The sequence below is a fragment of the Protopterus annectens genome, chromosome 2.part1, assembly GCF_019279795.1.
Source record: "Protopterus annectens isolate FY-2018-M chromosome 2.part1, PAN1.0, whole genome shotgun sequence".
Taxonomy (NCBI): Eukaryota; Metazoa; Chordata; order Ceratodontiformes; family Protopteridae; genus Protopterus; species Protopterus annectens.
In genome coordinates this window covers 425,327,608-425,351,201 of record NC_056729.1, presented here as the reverse complement: position 1 = coordinate 425,351,201, position 23,594 = coordinate 425,327,608, and the positions used below count along the sequence as shown (strand labels likewise).

Genomic DNA, 23,594 nt, shown 5'->3' with positions numbered 1-23,594 from the left:
TGCTTGATACCTTGTACATATACTAAAAGTGGTTCTGTGACTCAACCCCTTCCTGAAAGAATAGGACTCATTGGGGGCCGGGGCACAGGACATATATATATATATATATATATATATATATATATACATACATATATATATATATATATATATACATACATATATATATATACATATACATACATATATATATATATATACATATACATACATACACATACATACATACATACACATACATACACATACATACACATATACATACATACATATACATACATACATACATACATACATATATATATAAATATAAATATATAAAGTTCACGGTACTGTTAAAACAATGAAATGTCCCCCTGAAGTTGTGCATCATAAACATAACTTCAGATATTAACCTTTTGACTTCTTCAAAGCATATCTTCTTAAAATGTATTACTGACAAAAACTCCCAACATCAATTCTTTATAAACAGTCTACTAAACACAACAGTTGCACCCCCCTTATCCGCTTAAGGATAATTTTATTATTTTTTAATTCTTTTAAGCTTGATATTCATCATAAGTAATGTTATAAAACTCTTTAGTTTTACTTGCATAAAGTTGCTGCATCTAATGCTCGCAAACACTCAAAAATGCATTCACAACTGGACAAGGAGGAGGCTTCAAATAGTGTTCAGCATGTTGACGTTTTTTTCAACTCCACAAGACCTATTTTGGCTCTGCTACTGGAGAAGGTGGAAACATGGGGACGTTCACAATAGAGAGGGCAATCACAGCAGAGGAAAGGTCACAGTTACAGCGGAAAGAAAAGGAAGAACAGCAGCTTGCTACCATTGAGCTGGTGAAGCCAATATTAAAAAGTAAGACAACTGACACTGTTAACCTTTCGGACTTTGTATTATCGCCAGCTTGTATCGGTTTATTGAAAGAGGGCTTGCAATTTGTCCCAATGTCATGTAATACTGTTGTAGAGGCGTTAACTGACCTTAAGTGCTTTGTAGTGTTAGTTTAAAATCAATTTTTAAAGATTCTATGGTTGAAGATGCATGTAGTTTTAAGAAGTCTACTACTTTTATACCAGTTAACTGTCCGGGTGTGAATGCATTTGAGTGTTTGAGAGCATGAGATGGCAACTTTATGCAAGTAAAACTAAAAAGTTATTATAACATTACTTATGATGAGCAACAAACTTTAAAAGAATTTAAAAAAATGATGAAATTATCCTTAAACAAGTGAATGGGGGGGGTGGAACTGTTGTGTTTAGTAGACAATTTTATAAAGAATTGATGTTGGGAGTTTTTGTCAGCTAGTAATACATTTTAAGATGATGTTTTGAAGAAGTCAAAAGGTTAATATCTGAAGTTAATATGTTTATGATGCACAACTTCAGGGGGACATTTCATTAGAATTGTTAACAGTACAGTGTCCACAAACGCCTATTATATATAGCATCCCAAAGCTGCACAAGTCTGTGCCCCGGCCCCCTACGAGACCTATTGTGTATATGTGCAAGGTATCTTAAGCAAATATTTGCCACTTTGTAAAAGTTACATCAAAGACACAGGAGACTTCTTGAATAAGTTATATCAGTCATATAAAAATAATGATGGAAAAGATGATTTTTTTGATGGTCACACTTGACACAAGTTCCCTATTTACTGTGATTCCAAATATGTTTGGTATTAATACGTGAATTTATATGTAAGAATTCAGGAATGGATGGTAGAAAGATAGAAAATTTATGTAGTATGATACAAGCATTTTTAGTTAACACTACATTTCTGTTTGATGGGCAACCATATCTGCAAACCTCTGGAGTAGCCATGGGTACGCCGATGGCAAATACTTATGCAAATATAACACTAAATGAAAGGAAATGTGAATTTTTATATGGTACTAAAAACCAATACAGAGACAAAGTGTTATTCTACCAACGCTTTGTAGATGACAGCTTCTCGATTTGGAAAGGAAATGGGGAACTTTTGGAAAAGTTTGTTGGTTATCTAAATACCACATCTTTCTTAAAATTTGCCATGCATCATTCTAAAAATGTGATATCATTTTTGGATGTACAACTTATTAATGCACTTGGTGTGATTAGTACCAGTGTTTATAGTAAGGATGTTCAGGTAAATAGATGAGACAGCATGCATGTCAAGCATGTATTTCGTGGTATAGTGAAAGCACAATTTATGTGAAGTAGACTAAACAGAAAATGTCAACTGTAAAAAATAAATGGAAAAATTAGTGCAGGATTTCATTAATAGAGGTTATAATAAAAAGATTTGTTCTTGAAACAATGGAAGAAATACTTGCTGATAGGACAGCTATCCCCCCTCCTTTGTTTAGTGATAAAGGAATTGAAAACTTATGTAAGGCAAAAGATAATAAAATGACTGCAAATATAGAAGCTATTGTCAAAAGGAACTGGTGAATATGAACCTCAATGCCAGAACTTGAAAAACTATTGGGGAAAGGCCCTATTTTACATTTAGGAACAGCATACACTTGGAGACAACTTTGTTATAAGATTTCAAGATTGATACTAGGACATTACACTGTAAAGAAAGGGATACTTCCCTGCTATAATTGTACTTTTAGTAACATTTGTCTTCTGACTTTGAGCACCCAATAACTAGAAATATATATAGTATAAAATGTCAGGCAACTTATAATACAAGATTTGTTGTTTATTTAGGTACATATAAAAGATGCACATATTTCTAGGTGGGTAAATGATCTAGGCGGTTAAGACACCAAATTATAGAGCATAAGTTAGATACAAGGAGAAATGTGATGACAAATGCTTTAGCTAAGCATGTTATTGAATATGGTGCTGGACATACCTTAAATTCAAAGTCTAAGAAGTTGTTTACAAAAATATAAGGGGGGGGGTGATATGACTAAGACTGGATACAGCTGAATATGGGTGGAAGACAGACTAGAAGCTGATAAGTTTCCTGGTTTAAACATGGTTACAGTAATGCCTTAGTTGAAAAACAAATTAAATATAAGTAATATTAAAATGTATAAATATCAACTCTAAATGTGTGCTAACATGCTCTGTAAGCAAACAGTTTTTTTATATTGTATTGTTATTACTTATTTTTAGATTACTCATGTTTTTATTGGATGACTGTCATGTGCTATTATGCCTTTGAGAATATAAAATGAGATGACCAAGTGAAATATATTCTGTGATAACTGAAGGGTACATCCCAAAAGCTTTTATTTGGTTTAAATAAATTAAGCGTTTCTACTTTGTGAGCCTTTTTCTATTAATTTCTGTTCCCTGGTTACCTAGCAAACTATGGATAGTGGCATGGTCAGATGCAACTCAAGCATGAATGCAGGAAGAAAATCAGAGCTGTTGGTCACACCTGGAATTGGCACACAGACAAAAAAGTGGCAGCAGCAAACAACGTTGATTCAGGAAATTACTTTTGCTGATCTCTGGCTGAATTTGATTTTTCCCACCCAGCAGTACAACTGCTGTTGTACTTTTAAACTCTGTGGCTTTTGAGTTGCCCACCCCTACTATAAATCTGATTTTGGACACTCCTCCCAATCCCATCAGCTCATTATACTGGATTATAGAGATAAATTGGGGAGGTCCACCACCATAGTCTCAAACTCAAATCTTCATTTCCGCCAGTCCAAAGTAAAATAATGCGCCCTTCATACAGCTGCTTTTACTGCATCTGTGCTTCTTCCTACTTTAAGAAGAAGTAGCAAAAAAAGCAAACTTAAAAGTCTTAATTTGCATTTATTCTGCTGCATTGCTGCTTGTTAGCAGCCTGATTACATTGTTAACTGTTATTCTAAGCCTCTTAGTTCTAATTTAAGCACTTGGGCTTGAAACGTATTTATCTTATATAAGAAAGGTTTGTGGTCTACACTCTTGTGGCAGGAAAGGTAGCTTACATACTTCTAAGTTGGGAATTACTGGTTGAAGGGCTCATGGTGTCGGTTAGTATAAAAGTGTTAGTTCTGGTTTAAGCGCTTGGGTTTCAGGCCAGTTATTTTACATTAAGAAGGTTTGTGGTTTACACTTTCGGGAGGAGGGGAAGCCTCCGCACTTCTGAGCTGGGAACTGCTGAAGGCTTATAGTGGCTGTTATTCTAAGTGTCCTTATTCAGGTTTAAGCACTTGGGTTCTAAACCAGTTATCTTACATTAGGAAGGTTTGTGGTCAGTTATCTTACATTAGGAAGGTTTGTGGTCAGTTATCTTACATTAGGAAGGTTTGTGGTCTACAGACTACCGGTGCTGCTCAGTTTGTTGTTCTTGGCCAGAGGTCTGGAGTGTATTTGAACAGAAATTAAATACATCCACTAAAATCTTCTAAAAGAATAAGTATAATTTAAGCCTGTATTGCACTTTGTGAACTGTATTTTATTGAATTGCTGCTTCATTTTTACTGTTTTTACTGTTTTACTGTTCTGCTGCTGTGACTGCTTAAGTCTGCACTTTGTATCATTGCTACTTCTGCCTTAAGTGGCCTAGGCTAGATTCAGACTTGCTGAGTCTATACTGTTTGGCACCACTTGAGCAATAAAGTAGCCATCTTACATTAAAAGGTCCTCCATGCACCCTTGTGGCAGAAGGGTGTAGCTCAGGACCCATCCAAGTTGGGGTTTCCTGGAATAAAGCTCTGTGTGGGACTTTCCTATTGGTAGTTTTGTGTTAAAACTGTTTAAATTTGCTGGTATTCGAGCCTTGCATTTCCATGTAGCTGGGCAGCAAACAATGGGGGTTAGCGGTGCCCTGTATACAGGCAAAGGCCTAGATACAACTTTTTTCCTAGAGAACAGTCAGTGGAACTCTCCCAGGCTTCCCTGCTGCAATGCAGGCAACTCATCTGAGTACTGAGCAGCACTGATGCACTCTAATCCTCAATGGAACAAGTCCTCTTGCTAACTCTAGAGCAAAAGCTGAACTTGCTCACCCCCTAACGCTGTTTAACCTGTGACAACAGGCAGTTTCCCAAAATTTCTCCAACCAACCTGATTGCCTCAGGATGCCCATGACAATGTAGCAACTGCCTCATGTATACGGAGAACAATTTGCTCCAACAGCAAACAATTTGCTCCAACAGCAAACAAATATAGTACGAGAGCTGTAACCATACTATGAAACTGGAATCAATCCTCTCACCAACAATAAACAAGACATCAATAGGTTGTCAGCACATACCTCTCCTTTCATACAAGACAGGATGAACACAAACCCAAATAAATGGGGATACTCAATAACAGCCTACCAAAAGGACTGAGACCTCCCAAGTGCAAAGAACTCACACATACTAGAGCACGACCAATATCTACTATACATAACAGTACACGTATACCAGTGTCTCAACAAATAAGCCCCCCAAGGCAGAACACCTCAAAACCAAATACCCTGGTCACAGGAGATTCCATAGTAAGGCACACAGATGTCCCCCTCACCAGGCTAGAAAAGGAGGTCAGCTGCCAGGATCAGTCAAATCACACATCCACTCACTCAATTACCGTTACGACTCATAGTACATGTTGGTGTGAATGAATTGAGAAATACCTCCCTGGATTACATGAAGACAAATATGAATAAAGTCTCATGATTATGTGCCACAGACAAGTATGCCCCTAGCCCTAAGCAGCATTCTACCTGCACCAAGGATGATGCCACAATATAAACAAAAAAACAAATGGACTTCGGCAATGGTCTTGTCATCTGTCTCAATATACAGGAATCCAGTATCTGTCAGCCTGGGAAGACATAGTCGACAGACCACACTGCTTTGCCAGAAATGGTCTTTGCCTGTCTCCTCTAGGCTTTTGAATACTGGCAGAGATGCCTGCCTCCCCATAGTGCCTTTTTAGCCAATACCAAAACTACCGATGTAAAAAATCCACTACAAATAAATTCAAGGTTATGCTGCTTAATGCTAGTAATCCAAATACGAAACTGCACTCTGGAAGCTCTCCTTACCTTGGAAGATGCTGATGTTTGTGCAGTCACCTAGACTTGGTTCAGGGTGAACAGAAAGCACCCCGGCATTGCAAGGATACAATACCTTACACACATTTAGACCTCAAAACAAAGTGTTAAGGAACCAAAGGTGGAGGTGTATCCATCTTCATTAAATACAAATACACAGACTGGTTAAACAGTAGGAGACTCTTGAGCTACTGCAGGACCAAATAACTACAGGTAAAACACCCTACCACATCATTGATAGCTACAGGTCCTCCACCATGAAACACAAGCACACTGTCTACCTGGACTTGAGTCATTCACTATACAGCCAAACACCTTGGTCATGGGAAATTTCAACTATACTTATATCGAGTGGACTATATACACGAGCAAAAGCTTGAATGCCCTTAAGATTTCTGGACTTTGTCAATACAAATACTCCGAACAGTTAGTCTGCACCCCCATAAGGGGCCCCAATGTTCTGGACTTCGTACTCACCAATATGGGGGGGGGGTCACTGCACTACGCCCTGTGTTCTGCCCTCCCTACTAAGTGATGGTTTGTACAGTTTCAACCCCTCCCTGCTAACACAGCCAACAATGACTCCTACACAGGAGTACACAAATGCCCTGTATAACTGTATTGACTCTGCTGTATCCAACAGGATCAGAACCAAGTCCTCCCGTAAAAACAAGCTACCCCAGTGGAGAGTATAAACAGGTTATATACAAAAGGAAAAAAAAAATATCCAAGTACAACAGGGAACTTAAGTCAGCAGAGAAAAAATACCCTCCGCAGCTTGTGGTAAAAATCTAAAGCTAGTTATGAGGCTAAATTAGCTTCCCTAGCTAAAGATAAACATAAGGCATTCTTTAGCTACATCCAAAATTTAAACGGGAAAACCCAGCTATGTGCCAAACTCATAGTGGGTGGTACCACTCACATTGACCCTGAGGAAACAGCCAACCTGTTAGCCAACAGATTTGGCACAAACTTTACTCCACTGTCCCCACCAGCCACACCCAACACCCATCCTCTTCCCAGTATGACAAATGAGCAGTTCATAGCCAGTTTCTCCAAGGTGGAAAACATAGCCTCTGTGGGACCAGATAACATCCCAGGCTGCTTACTAAACAAACCTAAAACATGACCTAGCTGATCCACTTGGCACTCTCCAACCATAGCCGGAGCACTGGCTTTATTCCAGCAGAGTGGAGAACAAAAGTAATCCCCTTGAACAAAGGGGGTCCATCAACCGACCCTGTAAAGTACAGACCCATAAGCCTAACAAGCCTCATCTGCAATGCCATGGAAAGAATCATGGACCTTATGATGGGTCCTAATGGAGAGATTAAGAGTCAGCAAGCAAAAAAGAGGAGGAGTAGTGCTGAAGTTGAATTCACCCTCAAGTCTTGGTGAGTACCTTCATGAGGTGGACCCTGTTTAGACTGCATTCATACAGCATATACCATCAACATAAGTCAAAAACAAAAAAGACAGCTGTGTGCACAAGTCCTAGATAAAGTACCCAATCCTGGTAGGCACACTGGTGCCAGAACTGGAAAAAATGACAGGGTAGAAACCTCAAAATCCAGAAATATTCTTACAATGGGGCCAGGCCAGGCCCAAGGGGAGGCTGGCCCCCCTGTTGTAGAAAGTAGCAGCCCACAAAAACTGAGAGTGGATAGAGGATAAGAAAGAAATTATGTATGGTTACTATTATGCAAAAACCCAGAATTACCAGACAGACTATACAAAGATAAATTAGAGGAAAGAAAAATACTTTCACAGAAGAAACTGTCAGAAGCTTCAAATAAAAAACTTGCGTTCATTAATGCAACAAATTTTTCAAAAACAGTATATAGATCAAGAAACTTGATCTATTTGGAAAAAGCAGCATCCAAGTGCAAAAATGTAAACAAAACCTAGACATTTTTTGAAAAGTATAAAAAGAAATATGGACATGGGAAAGATTTGAGGAGATTTGATATGGTGCAATATTTATGCAAAGGAGAAAGCAAAGTATAGAGAAAGCGTCACAAAGCTATTCAAAGAGAAATACAGGAAAAAGGCATCCAGATATGGAAAATTTCACATTAAAAAAATATCAAAGATGAAACAGTAAAGCAGAAGTTAAAAAAAAATAGACGTCAACGTTATGGAGTGTCTGCAGAGTGAAGGATTTAATGTAGAAAGTCTAACAGACTACATCACAGCATGATGGAGAGAGCCCCCAAAGTAAGGAGAAGCAGGACGATCAGGAGACATCTGAAGAAGAAATATGGACATAGGAAAGAAAGACTTAATATGGTGCAATATTTATGCCAAGGAGAAAGCAAAACTAACCAATACAAAATGAGCAGCACCAAAGATATTTTGAGAAATACAGGCAAAGGAATCCATATATGGAAAACTTTACAATACAAAAAATAAAAAAAAAGAAAATGTAAAGATCAGCAATGGAGAAGTTAAAGAAATAGAAACTGAGGTTACGGAGCACCTGCAAAGTGAAGGATTCAGTCTAGAAAATCTAATGCAGAAAGCACAACAACAAGACAGAGCAATAGACATCCAAATTAAGGGGAAACCAGTGGAACAGGAAGCAACTGGTCAGGTGCCATAAGCATATTTGGAGCCTTCCAAAGGAAGCCAGTATAAACGTTCACTTAAAACTAGACAGCAAGGGAAGGAACAGGAGACTGCAGAAACTCAGATGCAGACAATGTTGAGGAGTGATATGCCAGCGAGTTCCCATATGACAAAGCAACAGATGGATGAAATTGAAGATAAGGTGACAGAAAGATGCTCTAGAACATTCTATACAATGCCCGCAAGAAGTGGAACAAAGGATGTGCCCAGAGTCTGGAAGAAAATGAACCAAGGGAAAAGTTGCTTGATTTAATGGACATAGATATATTAAAATCAAAGAAATAGACTGCAGGTCATCAATAAAACTCCAAAAGTCAAGATGTCTGAAACTGGTTCCGTTCAGAAGCTCAAAATACTGAAATCACGAATTTCAGTATTAAGAAGCCAAATCCACATAGTAGCGAAAATTTAGAAGCGAGAATATATATATATATTTTTTTTATTCTTGGGCTCGAGATACTGAAATTCGAAATGTCAGTATTTCGAGCTTCTGAAGTGAATCAGATAAAACATAGTAATTAAGACTGTCCATAGAGATCCATGCAATATAACAAAGTAAAACAGGACAGGTTACTGTGCAGCTAAATAACTGAAGGTTCTACCACAAGAGCACAGCACAGTGAGGCAAAGGAAGGGAGAAATTGATCATGGAAGTATCAATAGAGAAAAATATAAAGCAATTAAGACCAGTCTCACTTAAGACTATAGAAGAGGAAGTAGATCAACAAAAATACTAAGACAGACGTGATAAAAGCAGTGAGCAGTATTAGAACAGACTAGGATCTATCATGCACCATCACAAATTAAAAATTTCAGCGCAGGCAGAAAAACGTAGAAGATGCACAGATAAATATAAAGGAAAAGTACAAAACAGGCAGTTTAGTGATGACCCAAAACGTTTTAGAGAATTGGGAAAAAAGGTAAAGGAATCTAAAGATTGCCAAAAAAAGAAGAAATAGATGCATGTTGAAGTAGTATCTATGAAGATCCTGTGGAACACAACAAAGATGCTACAAGGATAAAATTAAAAGAAAGACAGCGCAGTGGTAGCATTGTCACCTCACAGCAAGAGGTTCTCCAGTTCAATTCTCAGCCCAGGTGCCTTCTGTGTGGAGTCTGCATGCCTTCACTGCGTTCATGTGGGTTTCCTCTGAGTGCTCCGGTTTCTTCTGGCATTACAAAGATATGCATCTGGAGCATTTCTCCCTGGGCCACCACTGAAAATTGGCTTTGTTCCAAGTCGGACTTTCCTGGTAAACAAATGTTAAATAAAAATAAAAGAAGTTTAAAGATACAGGATATGAAATGGGATGATGAAGTAACTGCCAGACAGACTGAAACAAAGTTGAGAAAAGCCTCTAATTGGAAAACACCTTGCCCAGATGCAGTGTCTAACTTTTGGTTAAAAGTATCAACATCTTTGCATGAAGACCTAGCCATGAGTAAGAACTATTTATATGCACACCCCAAACAGACACCAGTCTGGCTAACCGGTAGAACAATGCTCCTACTTGAGTGAACCTGCAAGATACCCCAAAAATTAGACAAATAATTTGCCTTCAGACGACGTATAAACTATACACGAATTTGAGGCGGATAGAGTTTATAGTCATTTAGAAGAAAACTATGGCAGTAGAACAAAAGAGCAATAAAAGAAAATCATATGGAACAAAGGATCATTTGTTGTTAAAGTCATAGTGGAGAACTGTAAAAAGGGGAAGAATCTAAGTATGGCATGGATCTACTACAAAAAAACATTTGACAGCATCCCACATTCATGGATAAAAAGAGTCATGGTCACTGTTACAATGGCAGACCACTTTGCAATTACACCATGATAAAATGACAAATTATTATATCAGGGATAAAAATTCAAATGGGGATATTCCAGGGTGACTATCACTGTTGCTGTTCTGCCTTCCCCTTAACCCATTATGCTGTTGAACAGCTTAGGCCATGGATATAATTTGGCTCCTAGAAAACAAAGTCTAAAGACTTATCTTCTGTTGATTTAAAGCTGTATAGCTCAGATGAGGAATTAAAAGCACAGCTACTTTTTCAGATATTAGAATATGATTTGGCCTTCATAAATGTGCAAAAGCAACCTTTAAAACAGGAAAACTGCAGCACCAGAAAATCAGTTTGGGACAAGAATGTGATATAAAAGAACTTTAGCAAGAGGGAGGGCATAAGTACTTGGGATTGATGAAGGATCAGTAATAAAACATGAACAAATTACAGTAAAATGTAAGGAATATTTTAGAAGACAATCCTGAGTCTAGGAACAAAATCCAAGCTATAAACCAATTTGCTCTTACTGTCCTAACCTGACGTTTTGGAGTGATTGATTGGTCCCAAAATGTGTTGGCTAGATTAGATATTAAAACAAGAATGATTCATGCTCAAATGATCTATAAAAAACAGTTCCTACCAAGATTATATATTCCCCGTTCCGAAAGAGGGATGGGCCTCCTTGAAATTCATTACATGTATAGATATGCAATTGTGAGACTCTACACATCTGCTGACCTCACAAGACCCAAACGTAGTGAATGTTTTGAAACATTAGCAGAATAAATCTTAGGACGACTTCCCTGCTTAACTTAGCAGTAGCATATTTGCGTCAAGCAGGAATGGAAATCAAACCACAAGTAGATAAAATCAGGCAGCAACTGAAAGTGCCAAGAGTATAAGGTGAAGAATCAGATGAAAAGGCAAGAAATGTAGAAAATGCATATACAGTTGCAAGTACAGAAAACTTCTGGAAGAACCTCATGCTGAACGAATGCAGGAATGGTTAAGGAAAGGCAAATTCAAACCAAGAAATGAAAGGTTAATATTGGTGGCACAAGATAGTGGGCTACGTACACATTGGTTTAAAAAGTCCATTGAACATGTGGGAGAAAGACAAATGTAGGTTTTGTAAAACCAAACTGGAAACTGTCGCACACCTCGTTGCTGGTTGTGACATATTATAGAAGGACTGGATACTGAAAGGCATAATGATGATGTGGTGATACTGTTGCACTGGGGATTTTGCAAACATTAAGGTTTGAGTGGCTGAAAAACACTGGAAACATGAGCCACAAAGCATCATAGAAAATGAAGTCTACATCACATGGTATAATCAATTACCAACAATTGGAAAGACAGATGCTAGAAAACCAGATATAGTGGTCCAGGAAATGACCAGAGTAGCATTGATCATTGAAATCGCCACACCCAGTGACTACAGTGTCCTGTGTACAGAAAAAAACACAAAGTCATCAAATATCAGGCTCTGCAAGCAGAAACGAGAGCAATGTGGAAGAAGGATACCCAGATAGTTCCGATAGTAGGAGCAACGGGTCTTGTAAAGGAGTTTACAATCATATTTAGATACGTTACCAATACATGCAACTCTGTACAAACTGCCCGAGTCATTACTGGGCACATTGCGGGTGCTGCAAAGAGCACTTTTGGCTGACAGAGTCAAACGATACTAATTTCATGAACTTTCATCATACTTTGATTTGGGAATTAGGAATGGGGTCCATTCCCCATCATGGTATTAAGACACCCAAAAGATTTGGATAAAATTAAAAAGGGAGACACCTTATTAACAAGGAAATGGGCAACCTTCGAACTCTCGACCAGATCCAGTTTGGCTTCATTAAATGTAGATCATGCTTACTAAGCCTGGTGGAATGTCACCAAGCCATAGATGAAAGCAAAGCAGTACATACTACCTATCGGCTTTCGACAGTCTGCCACTCTGGTATCAGAGAAACTCTCCCTGCTGGGCATTAACCCATATCACTAGGTGGGTAGCCAACTGGCTCACTGACAGAACCCATACTGTCAAAGTTAGGGATTCCACCTCCAACGATAGAACAATTATCAGTGGGGTACCACAAGCTTATGTGCTGGGCACTCTACTGTATGGAATCTATTTCTCAAAAGTTCAGGCTAAAGTAGATAGCCTGTGGCTTACCAAGTTCACAGAGGACTAACAAATGATTGGTGTCAAAGCCACAGTCTAAAACTAAATGCAAAAATTCATTGTTGCCCCCATTGGCAAAGAGGCAGCCTCTGCAAATTACAATATAGTTAGCACCCTCTAAGCTCAAACCCAGTGGTGCATGACTTGGGAACACAAGTTGAGAGCAGTCTAAAACTTCGATCACCATGTGTCCAGTGGTATGGAAAGCCTTTTACGTTGCACACCTCATAAGCAAGGGCAGTGCGCATCAAAGACCAAGATATTACAATGCCTCTATACTCTACCCTCAGACCACTAAGTACAATCCCTTCTACATGCATCTCACCAGACACCTGCAGCAGCTAGAGACCACACAGGTTCCTGACCAAGACAACTCAGGGACTCCAAAACCACTTAAAGACTGAAAGTCCCGTCACTGTACTGTGTCCTACAGGCTGCTGAGAGGTGACCTGTGCTTGGCCTACAGAACAGTCTCCGACCATGCCCTAATGGAAGTGATGCACGTCTGCAAATCAAATGGGATAAGAGTCTCTCCAGAGATCTCAACCTAGCCTGCAACTTAAACAAAATATGCTGGAGACAAAGGTCTCTCCAAGACCACTGCTACTCTGGAATAAACTCCCAATTCACATTATGCACAGCTTCTCAAGGACCCTACTTAAGCAGAACCTGGACAACTGGATGGGACACCGTAAATTCTCCCCTGGGGTGGCACCTATATCCCTCATGGACAGGGGCAGCAGGTGTTGCTCATAGATTCACTTTGTGAACAAAACCATCTAACAAGTGTCAATTAGGGTACCATCTAATAATGGACAAACCATCTAACAAGTGTCAATTAGGGTACCATCTAATAATGGACAAACCATCTAACAAGTGTCAATTAGGGTACCATCTAATAATGGCCAGAGAACACTGGTACTACATGGCTAGGCTTGTAAATGCCCTAGGGCCATTAGCCTAGTAAACTCCTATGAACAGAAACAGGCTCTAGAATCAAAATAGTAAGGTCACTGCTCTACCAGGCCATGGTCAAAGTAAGTACTTTGTACGGTTACAGATGCCATAAAGAAACTGAGATCAAGCTGTTCTGTTGGAAAGAATGTATAAGGACACCAGAAATGTCCATGGACTGGAGGTGAAGGAGTTATCACTAAAAAAAAAAAAAAAAACAAACTACAGGCCTATCAGTCGGACTAGTTTAATATGCAAAGCCATGGAATAAATTATCATGAAATGATCACAGACATAAGCAACCTTTATACACTGGACCAAATCCAGTTAGGCTTTGTCAAGGGAGGATTACACCTACTAAAGCTAATAGACTTCTTTGAGAAGGTCACCAAAGCAATGGATGAGGGGAAAATGGTGCACATCACCTACCTGGACCTGGCTTAGGCATTCAATACAATACCCCACTCGGTATAACTGACAAACTCACCAAACTGGACATAAACACCTAGATAACTCAGTGGATTGCCAGCTAGCTCAGACAGGACACAGGAAGTCAGGACTGGCGATACCACTTCCTGACTGGTCACCAGTGGGGTACCTCATGGCTCCATGCTGGGACTGCTCCTACTTGGCATCCACTTCTTGGAGGTAAAGGCTAAATGGTCAATGGTCTTTGGCTGACCAAGTCTGCAGATGACTGCAAACTGGGAGCCAGATTCCCCCATGACACAATCATCTTACAACAGGGTCTAACAGAGACAACTGACTAGCACAAAGTCACACACTAAAACTCAATGCTAATAAATGCATTATAATGCCTTTTGGGAAAACTGCCACCCAGGCTACTCATTCCAGTGATAAGATAACCCTAAGAATTGAACCAGTATCAGGGATCTGGGAACATATGCAGACAGTAATTTGGAATTTGACCAACATGTGGCCAAGGTAGTAAGCAAATCATATGTTGCCAAACTTATAAGTAAGGTCATGGCATGCAGGTTCAAGGAAGTCAGTGCCACTTTATTCAGTCCTTATCAGACCAGAGTACAATTCCTCCTTAGTCATGTACTTGACCAAATGTATTCGGTTTGAAATATCCACAGAGGTCCCTTACCAAGTTAATCCTGGGTACAAACACTGCTCTATGCAGATTGCCTTAAAGCCCTCTCTCCTGCAGGTTACAGACAGGCAATCTATGCCTGGAATAGAAGGCAACCTTGAATCCAGCTCTGATGACTCTTTTGCCCAGTCATAAACCAAACTGCATCAGAACCACTATATCCAAGGATTTTAAATTTTGCTAGAGACAAGACATGCTGGCAAGACAGAGGTTTCGCAGAGGATCCACATGCTCTGGAACAGGCTCCCCATCCATGTGAAGCAGAGTCCATCCCTGACCTTAAACTGCAACCTTCACCAATGGATGGGAAATTATACAACGACCCCCCCTGTTAATATTCCAAAACGTGCACACCGATTTGTTGTAAATCAGACTTATACTAAATGGAAAAAGGTCCGGTTGCCCGGACTTTTTCCATTAGTATAAGTCAGCAATGGAAAACACAAGATCTCCGTTGCTGTTTAGACACCGACTCGCTATGTTAAATGGGTTTAACGTAGCGAGACAGCTTTAAAAAAAAAAAAAAAAAAGCAACCGAGATTCTCCGAAACTCCTTAACATAGTGAGACAGCTTGTAAAAAAACAGAAATCTTCCTTTCTCCGTTGCTTCCACCCACAGCTCTGATGTACTGTGTAAGCATACGCAGTACATCAGAACTGCCGCAGAATACCAGACAGCTGCGGAAGGGCAGCAAGGAGGCATTATACAATGCCATTATTTAAGAAAAGTATTTTTTTTCTTAATGTCATTATATAATAGCAATAACCCACTTCTTGGTGTGGGTAATGCTGGATTTACCCACGGTTGTCTTAGTTTGGCCACTCTGGCGTCACCCTCGTGATCAAGCCACACCAACCGTGGGTAAATCCAGCATTAACCACACCCAGGCGTGGGTTATTGCTATATTATACCATGATCCCCCCAAAACGTGCACGCTGATTGGCCAGCGTGCCCGTTGGAAATAGAGTTATACTAATGGAAAAAGGTCCGGTCGCCCGGACTTTTTTCCATTAGTATAACTCATTTTTTTAAAACACTGTCTCGCTATGTTAAATGAGTTTAACATAGCGAGACAGCTTTAAAATAAGCAACGGAGATCTCCGTTGCTTATTTTAAAAGCTGTCTCACTATGTTAAACCCATTTAACATAGCGAGACAGTGTTTTAAAAAAAAAAAGCAACGGAGAAAGCAAGATCTCTGTTGCTTTTTTTTTAGTGTCTCGCTATGTTAAATGAGTTTAACATAGCGAGACAGTTTTAAAATAAGCAACGGAGATGTCCGTCCGTTGCTTATTTTAAAACTGTCTCGCTATGTTAAACTCATTTAAAAAAACGAGACACTAAAAAGCGGAGATCTTGCTTTCTCCGCTTTTTGCACAACTCTGATGTACTGCGCAGCGCAGTACATCAGAACTGCTGCGGATGCCAGACATCTGCGGAAGGGCAGTAAACAGGCATTATACTATGCCATTATTTAAGAAAAGTAACAGTTTCTTTTCTTAAATAATGTCATGGTATAATAGCAATAACCCACTTCTGGGTGTGGGTAATGCTAAATTTACCCACGGTTGACTTTGTTTGGTTCCTCGGGACCAAACCACGCCAACCGTGGGTAAATTTAGCATTACCCACACCCAGGCGTGGGTTATTGCTATATTCACCCAGAGTCTAGCCCATGTCTGTATTAGACAGAGGGAGACAGTGATGCCCAAACTAGTATACCCATCACATAACCTCTAGACACTTCCTAGCTAACATATCCCTCCTAATAAATGCCCATGATATGCAAGGATGCAATTGGGTTGGATTCTATAGCTAGGCTTAAAGGCCCTGGTGGTTGTTTGCCTAGTATATACCTATGAACCTATGAGGCGAAGGTGAGGGAAAGGCAGGGATGCACTGGAAATCGAATACTAAAACGTTTAGGTTGACTTAAGTCTCCTTTTGTCAAAGGAAATGTACAGCAATGTTGACCTGGGACACAAAGCACCCTTAAGAAGGAAACTCATGGAGCCTATTTTTTGGTCCGACATCGATTCTAGTAATTCCAAGACAACATCACTGAAAGGTTACACCGGGTGGCAAACAAAAGATACTCAAAATGGGAAGAGGGCATACACAGAATATCCTTACTATAATGGTATCCCATATCCTGAGGAGTTGAGAAAGTGTTTGGTACGTATTTTTAAGAATAAGGGTGATGTGCAGAGATGTAGTAACTACAGAGGGATAAAACTGATCAGTCTCAACTTGAAGTTATGGGAAAGAGTAGTGGAAGCTAGGTTAAGAAGGGAGGTGATGATTAGTGATCAGCAGTATGGTTGCTTGCCAGGAAAGAGCACTACAGATGCGATGTGATGTTTGCTCAGAGTGTTGGAGAAATAGAGAAGGTCAGAAGGAGTTGCACTGTGTCTTTGTGGATTTGGAGAGAGCACATAAGGTGCCTAAAGAGGAGTTGTGGTATTGCATAAGGAAGTCAGGAGTGACAGAGAAATATGCAAGTGTGGTACTGGATATGTACAAGGGTAGTGTGACAGTGGAAGTCTGCAGTGGGAGTGACAGATGCGTTTAAGGTAGAGGTGGGATTACATCAAGGATCAGCTCTGAGCCCGTTCTTATTTGCAATGGTGATGGACAGGTTGACAGATGAAATCAGACAGGAGGCCCCATGGACTGTGATGTTTGCAGATGACATTGCGATCTGTAGTGAGATAAGGACCAGGTTGAAGAGACCCTGGAGAGGTGGAGATATGCTCTAGAGAGGAGAGGAATAAAGGTCAGCAGGACTAAGACAGAATATATGTGTGTGAAAGAGGGAGGATATAGGAATGGTGAGGATGCAGGGAATAGAGTTGGTGAAGGTGGATGACTTAAAGTACTTGGGATCAACAGTTTAGAGTAATGGTGAGAGTGGAAGAGAGTACAGTCAGGGTGGAGAAGAGTGCCAGGAGTGATCTTTGACAGACCGGTACCAGCAAGAGTGAAAGGGAAGGTATACAAGCTAGAGTAGTCCAGTTTCAGAGCTTGCTGATCCCTGGACTTTGTTTGCAGTTCCTGTTACTGATTCTTTGCCAAATTTGGAGGTAGGAAGTTCCCTTGCTTACCAGTGGGAGTGGGAAGCATTGCGCTGCCTGTTGGTCCAGTTTTGTGAGGTTTCAGCCAGTAACTTGTAGTCTATTGGTCGTTTTGGGCCAGTTCCTAGCTTTTTAGCCCCCTGATATAAAACACGCTAAACGCGCGATTTAGCGCGGAGTTGCCATTGTTGCACACTAGGGCAGCGCCGGTTAAGCAGGTTTAAACTATTCGGGCTACCTAAAGTCCACTCTTCAAATTTTCCCTTAAAACTACCTTCCTCGAACTATACTACTGATCTAATCAGCATATCCTATAACTAAAAAGATCATCTCTACCTGACTCCGAGTAGACTATTCTTTATCTGTTAAACCTAGCACTTGCTCCTACAGTACTTATCACCTTGATACAGCACTCTTGTTATAGATAGTACCCCAAAAAGGCAAACCCCATTTCTCGGTCACCCACATCCCCCAGAATCTCTACTTTTTTTGTCTATTCCTTCTAGCATGTCAAGGGATCAGTTGCTAGTGTCCTCTCCTGCTCAGCTGGTGAACCTGGGAATATTGAGGCAATGTTACAATTGCCTCATGTACACAGACAACCCTCTCCTCCTCCCACAAAACACAAATACATGCGAGAGATGCAACTATACGGCCAAAGTGGAGGCTGAGCTCTCTCAACATAGGACTGGCAAGACCAGACAGGAGGAGAAGGTTACCACACACACTATAGACCCAGTCTCACATAGTACGATCACAACCTCAAATCATACACAAACACACAAAGACATACTCAGAGGCTCTGATCAAAAATCTACCAAAACAGCAGGCCACCAAAGCAGACACCCAAACAACTACCACCTCAGAACACAACACCTGCAACACATAGACCACCAAAGCAGACACCCAAACAACTACCACCTCAGAACACAACACCTGCAACACATAGACCTCACAGTCAGAGTGTCAAACAGTCACAGCCCTTAAGGCCAAACACAATGCTAGACACACTAGTCATTGGTGACTCCATAGTCAGACACTGACGTCCCGCTCACCAGACTGAGTAAGGAGAGGGTTACAGTAAGCTGCCTGTCGGGCACTAGAATCCGCCACATAACGCAAGCACTCAGGTCTCTCAACAGCAGGTACAAATACGACTCAGTCATTGTCCACGCTGGTGTAAACGACCTGAGACGTACCTCCTTGGACTACATGAAGAGACATTGAGGAGCTCCTTGAGCAGTATCCTTACCTTCACCAAGAATGATGCCACAATACAGAGATAAGATGATCAGCTTTAACAATTGGCTTAAACTCTGGTGTCATTCAAAGGGGATCCAATGTCTGTCTGCCTGGGATGACATGCTGGACAAGCCACGCTGCTTCGCAAGGGACGGCTTGCACCTGTCACCCCTGGGATTCCGGATATTGGCAAAGGCTCTTGCCACCCCCATAGTGCCTTTTTTAGGCAAGGCTCAAATTCTAAACCTACCACCCTAGAACACAAAAATGGAAAAAAACTAAGGGTAATGCTGCTCAATGCCAGAAGTCTCAATCTCAAAATGCACGCACTAGAGGCCCTTCTCAGTATGGTGAACATCGATGTCTGTGCTGTGACAGAAACCTGGTTCAAGGCTCCTGAGAGCACCCCAGCACTATCGGGTTTTACCTCATATCATGCGTTCCGGCCCCAAAATCCGGACAATATCAAGAAAGGGGGGGGGGGGTATCCATCTTCATCAAGGACACCCACACCTCAAGATTGGTGGCAACGCACGATGCATCGGAGACCATCCAGGTGCAATTAACCATAGGCAAGACTGCTCTGCAAATTGTAGCATGTTACAGGCCACCCTCACAAACTCAGGAACCTCACATGGCTTTCCTGAAAACACTGGAGGGGATAAATGTATCTCCAAACACCATCATACTAGGCGACTTCAATTAGACTGGGAACACTACTCAAGCCCAAACACCCTAGCCCAAAAGTTCCTGGAATTCATAAACTCAAATGCCATGGAACAACTAGTCAACATCCCCACAAGAGGAGAAAACATACTTGATCTCATCATCACGAACATGGGAGCACAATGTTCAACACCGGAAGTATACCCCTCACTGGTGAGATCAGATCACAAACGAATCTCGCTGGAGGTCCTCATCCCACCCCCACCTGAAATAAAAAAGACCACAGTAAAGAACTTCTCGAAAGCCGACTTCACACTTCTAAAGACTAGTGTGGTCTCCTTTAAGGCCCCCGAGCCGGCGGAAAACAGTACCCAAGCCGCTTAATCACTTACAAATGCCTTCTACCAGCACCTACAGGACTGCATGGATAAGGCAATCCCAAACAAAACAAAGACTCTTTGTACCAAAGGCAGGCGTCCAGTCTGGTGGACCCCAGCCATAAACAAACTCTACAACATAAGGAGGAAGCTACTACAAGATAGAGAAAAATCCTTAAAAGGGAAGACACCTTCACTACAAGTAAAAAACTAAGAGCTCTCATAAAATCATCCAAAGCAAACTTTGAGAGAAAAATAGCTAAAGACTCAAAAGACAATCATAAGGCCTTCTTTAGCTAGGTTAGAAACCTGGGAGGAAACTCCCAGATATGCTCAGAACTAGTTCAAAATGATGTGAAGATTACTGATCCTACAGACATTGCCAACATACTGGCTGACAGGTTCAGTGCAAACTCCCCCCCCCAAAAGGAGAGATATCTATACCAAATGATTGCAGCCCCCCAAACATCTCTAACGCCCAAGTGAGAACTGCTCTCTCCAAAGCAAAAAACACAGCATCCATGGGACCTGATGGTGTCCCCGGCTGTGTGCTCCACGAACTCAACGAGGAATTAAACCCACAGCTAGGACAGCTGTTTAGTCTCGCCTCTGGATACGTACCCAGGGAGTGGCGCTCTGCGACAGTGGTCCCACTTCATAAAGGCGGTGCCTCCACCAACCCTGGAAATTACCGGCCCATTAGCTTGACAAGCCTTATCTGCAAAGCCATGGAGAGGATCATAATGGATCTATAGGGAATTTGCAGACTTGATCCAACCCAGTTTGGCTTTGTCAAAGGCAGATCATGCCTTTTAAACTTGGTTGACTTTTTCGAAACAGTCACCAAAGCCATTGATTAAGGGCAGTCCATACAGCCTACCTCGATCTGGCGAAAGCCTTCGATACAATACCCCACTCTGGTATCATTGAAAAACTCATCAGCTGAAATGTTAACCCATACATCACAAGATGGGTTGCAAACTGGCTGAGTGACAGAACCCACAGGGTCAGAGTTGCTGGCGCCATGTCAGACTCAAAGCCTGTCACAAGTGGTGTCCCACAGGGCTCAGTCCTGGGCCCACTCTTGTTTGGCATCTACTTTTCCGAAGTACAAGCAAACACAGGAGGGTTATGGCTGACAGTTTGCAGATGACTGCAAACTGGGCACCGTAGTCGAAAACACATCTGACACAGATATCCTTCAGAAGGGTCTCACAGAAACGGATAACTGGTGCCAGAGCCATGGCCTAAAGTTAAATGCCAAAAAATGCATAGTCATACCCTTCGGGAAAAACAAGGTTACCCCTAGCTACCATATAGGTGGCAATCCACTGAGCACAGAAGAAGAAGTTATTAGGGACCTGGGGACCCAGGTTGACAGTAGCCTGTCATTTGACACCCATGTAGCTAAAGTAGTTAGGAAGACCTTCTACATTGCCCACCTTATCATGAAGGGATTCACATCTAGATCAAGGGAGGTCATAGTTTCCCTATACTCACTCATCAGACCAATGATTGAGTACAATGCCCCATTCGGAATGTATCTGACCAGACACTTGCAGCAGCTGGAGAGGCCACAAAAGTTCCTCACCAAAAGGATAAAGGGTCTCAAAAATCTGTCCTATGCTGCCCGACTGAAAGAACTTCAGCTCTATTCAGTCGCTACGCTTGCTCAGAGGTGACCTGTGCCTGACATACAAGGCCATGTCAAACCCAGATTTGATGAATATGCTTCACCTCAAAAAATCTAGATCCGTCAGAGCCACAAGGGCGGGAGACAAACCTCGACACTGCTATTAATAGGACGTGCTGGAGGGATAGATTCATCACCCAAAGACTCCCTATGCTGTGGAACAAAATCCCGGTATATGTGAGGCAGAGCACCTCGCTGGCCTTGTTCAAGAGAAATCTTGACCAATGGATGGGAGATCGCAGATATACCCCAGGGATTACCTCAGTGTCACTGCTCGACAGAGGCACAGCAAAATAATGGGTATAGTTCCCCATACTAAAGGGGTGGCGTAAGCCACAAAACTATGGGCTAGGCTTGTAAATGCCCGCGGGCAGATAGCTGGTCTCACTACCCTCTTGAGGCTATGTTGTATGGGTTGGAGACTGTGACATTGACAAAAAGGCAGGAGTCAGAGCTGGAAGTGGCAGAGTTAAAGATGTTAAGATTTGCACTGGGAATGACAAGGATTGACAGGATTATCAGTACATTAGAGGGTCAGCTCAGGTTGGACGGTTTGGAGACAGACAGGTGACATTGAGTTGTTCTGGACATGTGCTGAGGAGGGATAGAGCTGCCAGGTAAGAGGAAGTTCTAATATAAGGTTTATGATGTGGTGAGAGGACATGCAGGTGGTTGGTGTGAGAGCAATAAGCAGAGGAGAGGAAGAAATGGAAACAGATAATCTGCTGTGGCAACCCCTAATGGGAACAGCTGAAAGAATATAATGGTATCCCATAAGGTAGACATGGTGAAAACTTATTAAAAAAGGGGGATTCACAATTAAAAGCTGGAAAAAGTGGAGAGCAGTACAAAAATGCTGGAATAAATGATACAGCAGTACCTAAAGCAGAACCAAAAGCAGACAGTTTTTGGAACATTACAATTTAGAACCCTGATCAAAAGCGGTCCTTTATGGCAGCTGTCAAAGTGGGTTGACCTAGTAAAATGCATCATCTGAAATTAAGTACTACAGGACAAAATTCTGGCGGGGGGGGGGGTGTACAAGAACAAACCAATGATATACTATTAAACTAGGCAGAACTGAAGGCTTGACTGAGTACTGATCCATCCCTGCCCAGGAATTTGTAGTCACATGCTACTTTTAAGCAATAATCCATGACTATGTATGGGTCTATGCAGTTTTACCCATGGCTGGTGAGGTTTGTTCATGACAGTGAAGCCCTAGTAATTAAAGAAAGCCAACCATGGGTAAAATCCTGATGTACCCACAACCAGGAGTGTATTGCTATTATACAATATTACATTTATGAAAGAAAAAGCTTACCTTTCCTAAATAATATATTTGTATAAGGGCACTGTAGGGTTCCCCAACCTTCCTCCTTATGTACAGGAGAAGCAGAGAAAACTGAATCTCAGTTCACGGTTTCTCTTTGTTATGGTTGATTTTCCTTGTACTTCTGCACTGTCCCTCAAAATCAGACAAGTTTTTGATTCTTTACTTCTGCAGAATGTACCAGATTTTTATAGGCTCATAGGTGTGTACTAGGCTAATGGCCCTGGAGCCTTTACAAGCCTAGCTCATAGATTATCCTGGCATTGTGCTACCCCAACCTTAGTTCCCAGTGCCTCTGCTGAATAGAGCCCCTGGAGTGATCCCCATGGTGAATTTTCTATTTCCCATCCACTCAAGATTTCTCTTGAAGGGCAGTGAGGTGCTCTGTTTGACATGTATGGGAAGTCTCTGGGTTAAGAACCTGTCCCTCCAGCTTGTTCTGTTGATTGTGGTAATCAGGTTGAGGTCTCTGGAGCATGTGGTGTGGAGGGATTGGAATTTCTTTAGATGTAGCAATTCTAACAGAGCTGGGTGAGACATGGCTT

The 23,594-nt window shown here is 41.3% G+C and overlaps 2 protein-coding genes across 2 annotated transcripts in view; one reads left to right on the top strand and one right to left on the bottom strand.

Annotated features, from left to right (window-relative positions):
- Positions 1–23,594, top strand: part of SLC10A7 (solute carrier family 10 member 7) — a gene marked incomplete in the record, with an annotated part of 2,703,821 nt that overhangs the window by 1,218,388 nt on the left and 1,461,839 nt on the right.
- Positions 1–23,594, bottom strand: part of LAMTOR5 (late endosomal/lysosomal adaptor, MAPK and MTOR activator 5) — a 74,504-nt gene that overhangs the window by 36,386 nt on the left and 14,524 nt on the right. The window lies entirely within an intron of this gene.